Source organism: Diceros bicornis, chromosome 4, assembly GCF_020826845.1.
Source record: "Diceros bicornis minor isolate mBicDic1 chromosome 4, mDicBic1.mat.cur, whole genome shotgun sequence".
Taxonomy (NCBI): domain Eukaryota; kingdom Metazoa; phylum Chordata; class Mammalia; order Perissodactyla; family Rhinocerotidae; genus Diceros; species Diceros bicornis.
In genome coordinates this window covers 53,876,519-53,890,090 of record NC_080743.1, presented here as the reverse complement: position 1 = coordinate 53,890,090, position 13,572 = coordinate 53,876,519, and the positions used below count along the sequence as shown (strand labels likewise).

The window sequence follows — 13,572 nt, the reverse complement described above, 5'->3', positions numbered from 1 at the left end:
CCTAGGGAGAGTGAAGTAATCCTCTCTGGCCAGCCGGAATCTCCTGGGCGAGGAGGATCTGGAAGTTGATTAGCTCGTCTCTTCAGCTCATTAAAAGGGGAGTAAATGATCCAACTCCTTACGTCAACACTGCCCCCAATAAAAAATTTACAGTTTTACGGTGGAGGACATTTCTACACATGACACACAACCCAGAATCTTTAGTGACGACTACATAAAAATTTAAATTCAAAATATCAACGACGCACCTTAAAAAGATCATAGATAGAAACAAATTATATTTCCTATTTAGTATAAATTTTTATCAAAGTCGCATATGCCCAAAAGCTTGTTATGGAAAACAGTAGCCCCCCCCATCCCCTCTCACATTTCCTCTCTCCAGGGATAACCACTTCCAACTCCCGTAACCAACTATTTGGCTGTTTATCTCCTTATCTCTAAATCAATCCTGTGGCCGCTGGGTTTTCAAGTCTTCCACCCCAGGCCCTGCAGACCGGCCCGCAAAGGGAAAAGGAGCTGGCGCCTTTCCCTACCCGCCGCTCATCTCCGCGGGAGCCGGCGAGGCCCCTGACTCGGCTTCCGCCCACGTGCAAACCGACCTGGCCCTGCTCACCCCTCCGGACCCCACCGGGCAAGGAAACTTGGCGAGCACACAGGCCAGCCAGCAGCTTGGCGATTTCCGGCGGAGCCGGCGTCGCGGGCGGATCGGGACGGGGCGGCCGTCGCCCAAACCCAGCGACCGATGCCGCTGCTGGGGTCGCCCGGCTCCTCTCCCGCCCATGCCCTGCTTTCTCCCTTCTTCTGGGCCATTCTCCGCCCTGCCCTGCCTCTCGCCCTTCCTCGGCTCTCGTGTGCGGCCCCACGCCTCTTTCTTTTCACGTCCTCCGAAGTGGAGCCTCCAACAGACGGCCACGGTTTCCCGTCCCTTGTCACCGCCGAAAGTTCCAGAACAGAAACGCGGAGACGCCCCGCAGCGCCCGGAGGAGAGCGCCGTGGCTCGCCGAGCAGGCCCGTCGTCGCCCTGCCCCGCGCGTCCCCACGGAGCGGGAGGGCTCGGGCGTCTTCCCCGCGGAGCCGAGGCGCGGCGGGACGGAGGGGAGCCCGCGGGCCCGGGGCTCGGAGCTGCTCCGGCTCGGCTGACCTTCGGCCGCGGGCCAGGGAGCCCTGGTCTCCACGGGCGCGGGGATCCCAGGCGCGGAGTCCTGGTTCCCGCGGAGCCGGGGACGGAAGGAGGAGAGTCCCTGGAGTCAGGTTCCGAAGTCGAGTGTGACGGCGGCCTTGAGCATCCGATGGAGACTTAGGAGCTAGAAATTCTGACCGAAATCTCAGTCAGTTAGGATAGAATAAATGAAAATTCTGACTGAAATAGGCCGTTGAAATAAATTACAGAGCTTCCAACTCAGGTCTCGAACCGCCGACCCCAGGACTCAGTCACCATCGCCAATGGCCGCGCCCGCCGCCGCCTCACAGCGCCTCCCGCGGACTCTTCCTCTCCCGGAGACGACGGGTCCGGCGACGAGACGGGCCGTGCGAAGACCCCTCGTGGTGCGGGACGGAGTGGACGCCGCCTCTGCCTTTTGCCCGCCCTCCCCAAGGCCCGAGGGTGACCCCCAGGAGGAGGTGGCACTGGCTCGGTCGCCGGGCCCCTTGGCGGCGGGGCCGGGGCCCCCGAGGCCCAGCGCCGTGCAGAGCTGCACGGGGCCAGCGGGGGCACCGCAGGCTCGGTCACCCGATACGCCTGCCCTGTCCCTGTGGACCCGGCCCCTCGCAGAACCCGGTGTCCAGGTCCCCGACTCCCGAGGAGGAGACGGGAGAGCGCGGGGGACACGGAGGCGAGGCGCGGCCGGCGGCGGGAGCAGGAGGGAGGCGCGACCGGAGCAGCGCGGGGCCGCGGGGCTGCCTTCCCGGGACCAGACCCTTCCTCTCCCGACAGCAGGACGCGACGGGGGCGCCACACCTCGTTTGAGGAGTAAAAAACGGCCGTCGTCCTAAAGGGAAGGCCAAGGTCCCACCGAGATTTGAACTCGGATCGCTGGATTCAGAGTCCAGAGTGCTCACTCTTACACCATGGAACCCGCACTGGGGCCGCCCCTTGGGGCTCCCCAGAGTGGGTGGATCAGCGCTCCTTCAATGTCCCTAGTTCCTGCCGACAATCCCAAGACATTTCTTCCACTCATCCGAAAAGACTCGAGTAAAGTTGACCTGCGTGGGTGGTCGACCGTCTTGCTTCCTCTCGGCCCCTCTTCTTTGATTGACTTCTTGTCACCTCAGAAAATGAGGTCAAATCCACTCTTGCGCTCAGGGCCAGGGAAGAGCCCTTGAAGCCTCCCTCATAAGCCACATATTCTGCCTCAGTTTACCAGCCTCCTGTCCTGAGCTGAAATTTCTGCAAATAATAGCCTTACTTTCCTTCTCCTTGCCTTCACACTTTTCCCATTGCCCAGAGAGGGCAGATGAGGGCAGGGAAGTCCTCAGGGCAGGACTTGGAACTTCCTGGGTCCCTTGGCACATAGCAGCCATCACATCCCAAAGCCAACACTGCCTCTTACGCATTGTATATGTATACTGATGTGTCAGCTGTGGAGTGGGATTGGGAGGCAGGAGAACTTTCTTTTTCTTCTTCATACACCTCTGGGGGTTTTTGTTGTTGCAATTTTTTCTTAAAGCAAACGTATATTTGTTAGATTTACAATAGGAAATAATCAACCATGTTTAACATTTATGTCTAACACTCAGACAGACCAGACCATACTCACCTGTGGCAACTCAAAATCAACCACACGCTGTGGAGGCCACAAGGCAGGGCTCTGACAATTACACAGTCACAGACTGTTTTCTGAGAGCTTGGCCAAGTCAATTCCATTCCAACTTCTCAACATATTATGACACGGAAATTGCATGGATTTAAAAAAATGTACACATATCAGAGTATCAAGAGCACTCATTGCTGGGTCTTAGGGTATGTGTACCCAAGTTGTCTTAACAGTGTATGCTGTATTTATGTACACAAAATACCACCACACTACATAGTTACATATATAATAGATATAAATTCGTATTATGTCTCAAAATCATAATCTGTGTGTTTAATTTCCCCTTTACTTCTTCATTGTGTCCCAAAGCCACCTCTTCTCTTATCCAATACACAGAACAGAAAAATCAGCATTAACAGGAAAAAATAAAAGCTGCTGGCTAAAAAACAGAAAGACCCCCAGTGTTGCTGGAAGAGGTGTTTTGTTCCAAGACACTGGACGGGCGTTGAATAAAAGAGGAAGGAGGCAAAGGGGCTACTCTTGTTATGGAGAGGAAGTTGTTCTCAAAGTTTGAGGCTACGGTGCAACTTCCTCCTGGGAAACCAAGAAGTTGAGCGGTAACAAACAACACAAAGCACTCCTCCAGGAGAACTTGAAGATCCGTCAACGTTTATGACTGCAAGGAACAGAAACGGACTCTGGCCGACTTAAGAAGAAAAGGAATCTGTCTGAAAGGATGTTGAGAGACCACAGAAGGAACAGGCCAGGAAACCCGGAGAACCGGGCTGTGACAAGGGGCAGGGAGAGAATCGACTGAGGTCAGAACTACAATGGGTGGAGAGACTGTCCTTGAGGGGCGAAAGCGCCTTGAGCCTGAGAGCCCAAGGTGAGAGGTGGGGATGCGGTGGTGGTGGGAGCTGGAGTGAGGGGGGCCAGTGAGCAGAACTACCCCGGGAATGTAACAACTCCTCCTCCTCTTTCCTCTCGCTCCTTCGCCCGCTCTATCGTCCTTCCATCCCATTGCGCCCCCTCCCCCCGTCTCCTCTCCACCTTCCTCCCTCTCTTTCTTCTCGTCCCCTTCCCCAGCCTTCCCGTCCTCCCCCATCTCCTTCTTCCTTCGCGATCGCCCCTCCGCGCTCCTCCTTGCCTTGCACGGAATAAATGCCACTCGAACATCGCGATGGGGTTCCGCAGTCTGAGAGGAAGATGAGGGAATATTTTCCCTCCACGCGAGAAGCACGAATGCGTTTCTCTCTGGTCAGGTCTCTTTGCGGGTCTTTGGGAGACTGAGTGAGGTGGCCCCAAAGTGGGGCTGCTGAGTGTCCACAGCCGGTTCCTTGGAGTCTGGGCAGCGCGGGCCTTAGGATGACCCAGGATGCCCCCGAGGCGGCAGTGACTAAATGTTAAGGAACCTCTGTTCCAGCACCACTCTCATTTGACCGGCGAAGTTTGGGGAAATATAATTCGGCTGACGTCCTTCCCTTAGACTAACTCAAGAAAAAGGCGACTTTTCTCAGGCGGGACCACGTCGCTCCCTTGTGGCCGCCTCGGAAACGGCGCACAGGGATCCTTAAGGACCCAGAAGCTGCAGGTACCAGGGATGCCAGACAAGGTCAGGTCCAAAGAAAAGCAAACATGCACACATTAAAACGTCCTGTAGCCGTAAGGAAAGTAGGAGGAAGCCGAAAGGAAAGGATGTTTTTCAGGGAAAGCATTCTCCCACCCCGATCTGTTTCCTAATCCTTAAAAAAAAAACTTTATTGAGATTGAGAATAGGCGCATTATGGACTGCACATATTAAAAACGTACTATTTGATAGGTTTTGACATATGTAAACACCAGTGAAACCATTGCCACGATCGAGACAGTGAGCATATCCATCACCCCAAGAAGCTGTCTTGTGCTCCTTTGTAGTCCTTTCCTTTTCTTCTCCCCAGGTGACCACTGATCTGCTTTCTGTCACTATAGATTAGCTTAGAATATTAATGATTTTGTACAAAGGAAACGATACGTTATGAACTTTTTTATTTGGCTTATTTATCTCAGCATAATTATTTTGAAATTCACTCATTTCGTTGCATGTATCAATAACAGTTCATTCCTTTGAATTGCTAGAATTCCAATGTATGGCTGTACCACAATTTGTTTATCTCTTCACCCGTTAATAGGCATTTGGGTTCTTTTCAGTTTTTGGCTATTAAAAATAAAGCTGCTATAAATATCTGTGTGCAAGTCTTAGTATGGACATATGCTTTCTTTTCTCCATCTAGGAGTGGAATGGCTGGAGTCCAGCCATTATGTTAGGTGTATGATGAAATTTTAAAGAAACCACGAAACTGTTTTCCAAGGTGGTTATGCCATTCTACATTCCCATTAGCAGGGTTTGGACGTTCTAGTTCCTTGACAGCGTTGTCAACAGTCAGTAGGGTCGATCTTTTAAATGTCAGCCATTCTAGTAGGTTTGTAGCAGTATTTCACTGTGGTTTTAATTCTCATTTCCCTAATGACTAATGATGTTGAGTGTCTTTACATGTGCTTATTTGACACATGTATATTTACTTTGTGAAGTGTTTGCTCAAGTCTTTTGCCCGTTTTTAAACATTGTGGGTCTTTTTTCTTGTTACAGAGTTTTAAGAATTTTTTAAAAATATATTTTGGATACAAGTCTTGTCAGATACGTGCTTTGAAAATCTTTTCTCCCATTCTGTGGCTTGTCTTCTCATTCTGTTATCAATATCTCTTAAAGAACAAAAGTTTTTAGTTTTGATGAAGTTTAATTTACTTTTTTCTTTATGGATCATGTTTTTGGTGTAGGAGTTAAGAAAGATTTTTCTCCTGTACTTTCTTCTAGAAGTTTTATAATCTTAGGGTTTATATTTTTAAGTGTATGATCCATCTTGAGTTAATTTTTGTATCTATTGTGAGATAAGGATCAAAGTTCTTTTTATAGATAGATTCATAGGTAGATGGATGGATGGATGGATAGATAGATAGATAGATAAATTATTTCAGCACCATTTGCTCTAAAGACTATCCTTTCTCTACTGAATTGCCTATGCACCTTTCTCAAAAATCAGTTGTCCATATATGTGTGGGTCTATTTCTGGGCACTGTTTTTTTCCAGTGATCTGTTTATTTTGATGCAAAAATCACATTTTCTTGATTATTGTAGCTTTATAAGTCTTGAAATTAGGTGATGTTAGCCTTCAAACTTTGTTCTCCCTGGTCAAAGTTGTTTTCCTATTATAAGTCCTTTGCATTTCCATATGAATTTTAGAATCAACTTGTCAATTTTTACAAACAATTTTGCTGGAATTTTGATTGGGATTTCATTGAATCTACAGATCAATTTGAGGAGAACTGACATCTTAATAATATTGAGTCTTCTGAACCATGAGCAAAGGATGTCTCTCCATTTATCTAAGTCTTCTTTGATTTCACTTGGCAATGCTTTGTAGTTTTCAGCACATAGGTTTTTCATATATTTTGATTCTGTTGTAACTGGCATTTTAAAAAATTCCAATTTCTGATTGTTTGTTGCTAGCATGTAGAAGTACAATTAATTTCTATACATTGATTGTGTATCTTGCAACCTTGCTGAAACTAGTTACTAGTTGTAGTAGATTTTTGTTTTGTACATTCCATTGGATGGTCTGCATAGATGATCAGCTTGTCTGTGAATAAAGACAGTTTTACTTCTTCCTTTCCAATCTAGATGGCTTTTATTTCTTGTTTCCTGCCTGATTGCACTGACCAGAACTTCCAGTAAAATGTTGACTAAAAGTAGTGAGAGCAGACATCCCTGTGTTCCTCCTAATCTTAGATAGAAGCATTTAGTCTTTTACCATTAAGTAAAATGTTAACTGTAGGTTTTTCATAGATGTCCTTTATCAGGTTGAGGAATTTCCCTTCTCTTCCTAGTTTGCTGAAAGCTTTCATTAGGAATTGATGTTGTAATTTGTCAACCGCTTCTTCTGTATTTCTCGAGATGATTATATATATATATAATACGTGAAATATATTTAATACATATCATGTATATGATGTATTTAATATATATCATGTATATGATGTATTTAATATATATCATGTACATGATATTTATGTAATTTTTTTAGTTTGTAAATATGTCAATCAATGAAATTGATTGATTTCTAAATATTAAAACAATCTTGCATTCTTGAGAGAAACTCCACTTGTGAATGAGTCGTTATCCTTCTTATATATTGTTGGATTCACTTTGCTAAGATTTTGTTTAGAATTTTTGCATCTATGTTTATGATGGATATTGGTCTGTAGTTTTCTTTTCTTGTAATGTCTTTGTCTGCTTGTGGTATCAGCAGAATGCTGGCCTCACACAATGAATTGGGAAGTATTTCTTCCTCTTCTAGTTTTGGAAGAGTTTGCATAGAATCATTATTATTTATTCCTTGAATTTTTGATAGATTGCACCAGTGAAATAATCTGGGCCTGGAATTTCCTTAGTGGCAAGGCTTTTAACAGCAAATTTAATTTCTTTAATAAATATATAGGACTATTTTTGTACTCTATTTCTTCTTGAGTGAGCTTTGGTAGTTTATGTCCCTCAACAAATTTGTCTATTTCATGTTATTGATTTTATTGGCATAAAGTTGTTTATGATATTCCAGTATTATTCTTTTAAGGTATATAGCATCTCTGTCCAATACAAATATAATATGAGCCACATATAATTTTTCAAGTAGCTTCACTAAAACCGTTTTAAAACCCAGATGAGACTAACAATATATTTTGTTTAATCCAATACATCTAAAATATTATCATTTTAGTATGTAATCAGTGTAAAAATTATCAATGAGATATTTTACATATTTTTTTCATGTTATCTCTTCAAAATTTGGGGTATATTTTACACTTGCAGCACATTTTAACTCAAATTAGCCACATTTCAAGTGCTTATTAGTCATATGAGGCTGGTGGTTACTGTATTGGATGATGCAGGTCTAGAGGATCTCTATTAATTTACCCTCTTTCATTCCTGGTTTTGATTATTTGTAACGTTTCTCTTTTTTTCCTGATAAGTCTAGCTAGATGTTGATCAATGTCACTGATCTCTTCAAAGAATAGGCTTTTAGTTTTATTGCTATGATTTTTATATGTTCCGGTTCAATATGTTCTGCTCTCATGTTATTATTTTTTTTCTGTTTGCTTTAGATTTAATTTGCTCTTCTTTTTCCAGTCTCCTAAGGTGGACACCTAGATCCTTGATTGGAGACATTTTTTCCTCCCTTCAACCCCAATATAAGGACTTTGTGCTTTAATTTTCCTTTAACACTGCTAGGGAATGTATCAGAAAAATTGGGCTAGTTTGTGCTTTCTTTTTCATACACTTCAAAATATTTTAAAATTTTCCTTGCAAACAACAAGGGAAATTTTTCTTGGACCATAGTTATTAAGGAATGTGTTGTTTAATGCATACATATTTGAAGATTTTCTAAAACCTTTTTGTCATTGGTTTGTTGTCAGAGAACATACTTGGCATGGTTTCAATACTTTTAAAATTTTTGAGAGTTTGTTTGACAGCTCAGAGTATGATCTATCTTGGTAAATGGTTCATGTGCAAAATGTATTCTGTTGTAGCTGATGGAGCATTCCATAAGTCAAGCTAGTTGACAGTGTTGTTCAGGTCTTCTATATGCTTCCCGACTTTTTTGAGTACTTGTTCTAATCATTACTGAGATAGGAGCATTGATCTCCAATAATAATTTTGGGCTTACCTATTTCTCCTTTCTGTTCTATTAATTTTTTGCTTTATGTAATCTGAAGCTCTGTTATTTGGTTAGATACCTACTTTAAATGGTTATATCTTCTTGAAAAATGACCCCTGTATCACGAAGTAATGTCCTTCTTTGTCTCTGTGCAGGGTAAGAATTTTACAACAGAATGCTCCCATTTTCTCCATCTCATCGTTTTTGCTCTTGTTGTCATCATACATTTCATATTTATGTGCAGTATAAACCCCACATTATACTTTAAAATTTTTTGCTTTATCTAGTCAATTACTTTTAAAGAGGTTAAAATTAAGAAAAAAATGCCTTTTATGTTTATGCACATGATTTCCATTTCTTGTGCTTTTCAGTTCCTTGGGTAAATCCATACTGCTATCTGGTATCATGTTCCTTCTGGCTGATGAACTTCTGATAGCATTTCTCATAGTAAGGGTTTGATGGAAGTGGATTCCTTCAGCCTATGTTTGTCTGAAATGTCTTCACTTCACCCTCATTTATGAAAGATATTTTCACTGGGTATAGAATTCTGGATTGACATTACTTTTCTGTTGAGTATTTTCACAATACTGGGTCAATGTCTTCTGAATTGCATGGTTTTAGGTAAGGAGTTGGTAGTCTATCTTATTTTTGTTCATTCACAAGTTTCCTTTTCTCTGACTGTCTTCAAGGTTTTCTATTGTTCTTTGCTGTTCAGCAGCTTTATTAGGACATGTCTCAGTGTGTTTTCCTTCTATTTTTGTGCTATGGGTTCTTTGTGCTTTCTAGATGCGTGATTTTTTTTTTTGTCTGTCATTAATTCTGGAGAATTCAGCAAATATTTCTTCTGCTCCGTTCTCTCTTTTATCTTTCTGGAACTCCAGTTATACAAACGTGGAACCGTATAACATTGGTCAACATCTTTTGCACCTCCTATTTTATTTTGTCACTATTTTTTTTCCCTTGCATCTTAGTTTGGTCAGTTTTTACTGACCTTTCTTCCTGGTAACTGATTCTTTCCTCTGCTGTGTCCATTCTGTGGGAAGTCCAGTGAAGAAGTTCTTCATCTCCAAGGTCATTTAAAAAATCACTAGCATTTGCTTCTTTTTAATATTTTCCATTGCTCTGATGAAATTCTTCATCTGTTCATGCATGTAGTCCACTTTTTCCACTCCATCAGCATTTATAATCAATGGTATTTTTGGTATTTTGGATGGGACAATTCTTTATGTGGGGCACTGTCTTGTGCATTCAAGGCTGTTTTGAAGCATCCTTGGAGTCTACCTACTAAATGCCAGTAGCATGTTTTCCAGTTGTGACAATTGAAAATGTCTCCAGAAATTACCAAATGTCCAGCTGGAGAGCACGATCACCCTGGTTAAGAATAACAGCATTAGATTCTTAAACATATTAATGTATAGTATTTTAAAATCCCTGTCCAACTTCTAGGCATCTCATTCCAATGACTGCTTTACCTCATGACAATAGTAATTTCTGCGTGTATGTGCATGTGCTATAAGTTTTTATTGAATGGTAGACACTGTGTGTAAAAAGAACAACTGAGAGTTATGTTAACTGTATTTACACCTCTAAGTAATCATGGCTATTCTCTCAGGCCACTAGTATAGGTGTTTGAGTCAATCAAGCAAGTAATAAGAGCTGATGTTGAATTTTATTGTTGCTCTAGTTAGCTGCTGTGTACCACAGGCTTCTGTTTCCTTCAACAGTATATTGCTTTTACTCTCTGCTGAGTGTGAGACCTGGGGTGCCACAGAGTTTTTCTCAGCATTTCTGCCCCATTCTCAGCTCTAATATGCCTGCATCATAGAGGGGCCTCTTGCTGCACTCTTGCCTCTCCCTTAGAAGTAGATTTGACTGCTTTTGCTTGTTTCTCAGTCCCAGGCTCATGGAGGAAAGGGGAGGGTTCGTTTCTAGTGTTTTAGCCTCAGTCTTAGGAAGGCACTGTGTACCAAACCTAAGGCCACTTGTGCCTGAACCCCAGTGTTTCTGTGACCACCCTCTTGTGGTAATGGTCCTCCAACTTTCAGTCATGGGAAGACTTGGGCAAGAACAAGTCTCCTTCCCCTTATCCAGTGGTAGACAGCTTTTGCTTCTAATGCCACCCCAGGAGCAGCTGACCTATACCTGGTGCCATGGGTTGGCAGAGTTTCTTGCTCCAACATCAATGGTAGATGACTTTCATTTCATATGAGAGAAACAGCCAGGTTCTGTACCTCTAACATGGTGGTGGCTGATCATGATCTAAATGACTGCACCACTGCGCAACCTTGAGAAAGTCTCTTGCCCTGCCCCTCTTTGTGTGTGTGTGTGTGTGTGAGCCTTTGGAGGCCTGAGGAAAAGACCTGGAAAATGGGCAAAAACCTGCCGAATATCTGGGCATCTCAGAGATTGTGAACTGTCAGGATATCCCACACTTGGTCTTTAAGAAATGGTTAAAATTTCAGTTATTTTCTCCTTAACTTATATGGCGGCCATCTGTCCCTTCATTGTCTGCCAAAGATGGTTCATGTGTATGTCCCTCCTTGGAGGGATTTATCATGCTTTGGACTTCAGTTCACCCAGTGGCCTTGCAACCTCAGTTCTCTCTGATGGGCTCAAAATGGGTATAATTTGGTAGATAATCCAGCTTTTACCTTTTTGTTAGAGTGGGAATAGCTTTGTCTTACAACTTTCTATATCTTAAGCACAGTTGGAATTACCGCTGTTTTATAGCATCTTTATCTTTTCCTCTCCTTTAGGACTAATTTCCCCTCAGTACACCACATAAATCCCTTTAGCTGATGGCACTTCTTAGGAGGCCATTAGGTGGAGATAATGTGCACCTTGAAGATCCCTGCCAATTAGCCTAGGTCTATACACTTGGTGCTGAAGAGAAACCTTGGTACAGGCCAGTTGACACTTGTAATTATCATCCACAGCTCTAGTTGAATTTTTGTAATGGGGCTCTTTCTCCTTAATTACATACTAATCTTTGTACAAGTTGGAGACTGGGGTTATATTAGGTCATATTTTCCAGAAGCAGTTAAGATTTGCTGGGATTCCAGTTTGTGATCAAATGTGGAGTAGCAGAGTGAAGAGGACACTCATGGCATGGAGAAAAGACAAAGAAACATAATATTACATGGACACAACCACACCTTTATCATCCTCAGAACAGTGGTCTCAATGAAGATGGGACTGGGTAACTGAAATACTTGTTTCTCCAAGAACATGATGATGAAAATAGGAAAAATTGGCTTTCTTGTATAAATGATTGTGTACTCAGATTGAGTCTGAGGGTACATAGCGTGCAGACTCCACTGAAAAAGTTGCTAAGATCTGAAGGTGAGGAGAGGACGCAATTATGCAACCTTTTATCTTTCCCGCCTTGCATTTTTTTTTTCATTTTGTCTGATTTTGTGGTCCCAGGCCCAGGATTAAATATACATGTAACTAAGGAAGGCAATATCAGTGCAAAAGACACAATGTTCATACCATTGAATTTGATAGTGCTTATTCCTAAAGGTACTTTAACATCCCATTATGTAGCTAAATTAGGTGAATGTAGCCCAGTTACCAAGTATATTAGTCTACTTGGGCTGCCATAACAAGACATGACAGATTGGGTCACTTAAACAACAGACATTTATTTGCTCACAGTTCTGGAGGCCAGAAGTCCAAGATCAAGGTGCTGATGGAGTTGGTTTCTGGTGAAGCCTCTCTTCCTGGCATTTAGGATAGGTCCTAAATAAGGATAGGGCTCCATCCTTATTACCTCATTGAACCATAATCACCTTCTCAAAGGCCCTGCCTACAAATATAGTCACATTGTGGGTTAGGGCTTCAACATAGAATTTGGAAGGGGACACCAATTCAGTCCATAACACCAAGCAACAGGGACAGACCTATGATCCTTTACCTGTCAAGTCCTATGACATTTGCCTGGTGATAGGGCCAAGTGTTGGCAAAAAGTGTTAGCTAGTCTGCTGTTATTGCTAGTTCTATGATTAGAAAAGCACACCTGAGCTGGAAAGCGTGGCCCTACAGAAAAGAGTGTAGGTCACACAGGTAATAAATGGCAATAGGAAGATTATAGCCAACAAAAAGGGTGCTCATAAGAGAGTTGTGATTCCAGGGAAAATTCTCATCATGCTATTTCTAGAAAAGTGTATTTGAGCAAAGGAATAATACTCTTACATGATCTCTGTCAGATCTGGCACTGATTAATGCCAGGAGAACCCTTTGACCCTTTTTGTCCAGAAAAGACAAATTAGATTCTTGGGGATTTAGGAACACCGCCTGAAATCTCCTGAATGAGCAAGAACAGCCTTGCCTAGTGAATCTTCCCCAGCCCTCTAGTTGGAGCTAGAGGATAGGCCTGGAAAGGCTGATTTTGAGCCAAAGATAAGGTGCAGAGGTGGTCCAACCCAATGATCCTGCCGATTAAGATTATCAATCTCTAATGTCTGAGTGAACCCAGGGTCTTGAGTTGAATTAATCTTTTTGCCTTTCTCAGAATTGTTTACCCAAGTGCAGAGAGCAGGATAAAGAGATTGTATAGATCAGAGTCGGCACCTGAGGGTTGAGGAAGACAGGAATTTCTGACTAATTGGATGTAGAGTGTGAGAGGAAGACCCGCAGTAAAGGAAAACTCGGATTTGTTAGCCTGAGTGTATGGAAGGTTGGACTTGGCGTCAAGTAAGGTGGGAAAACGCAGGTGCAGCCGATTGTAGGGAAAAATTCTGAAATCCAGTTGAGGAGCCCGGGAGCCTTGTTTGAAAGCGTTCTCCCTCCAGCCTTCTCTGTTCCTGCGTCCGCCTGAATCCTTTTGGAGGTGGGGATGCCTGGGTCTCGGTGCTGGGCCTCTTGTCACCGTGGGTGCCTCCCCTCCCACCTCCTCCCAGCAACCTGGTCCACTCCCTGCCAGGTGACCTTTTCTCCACATGGGCACCTCTCAAAGGCACGGCTCCAGGGCAGTTCTGAGGTGCTGCCAGGAAGAGGCAGTTCGCTCCGGGACTGGGACTGGTGGACCTGGCAGGCCTCTTGGCACATAACTGTCCTAGAGAGCCCTGGGA

At 43.6% G+C, this 13,572-nt stretch overlaps 1 non-coding gene across 1 annotated transcript; it reads right to left on the bottom strand.

Moving 5' to 3' along the window:
• Positions 1–2,003: 2,003 nt before the first annotated feature.
• Positions 2,004–2,075, bottom strand: TRNAQ-CUG (transfer RNA glutamine (anticodon CUG)). Its single transcript has one exon. It is a non-coding gene; the product is annotated as a tRNA-Gln (tRNA).
• Positions 2,076–13,572: the final 11,497 nt, after the last annotated feature.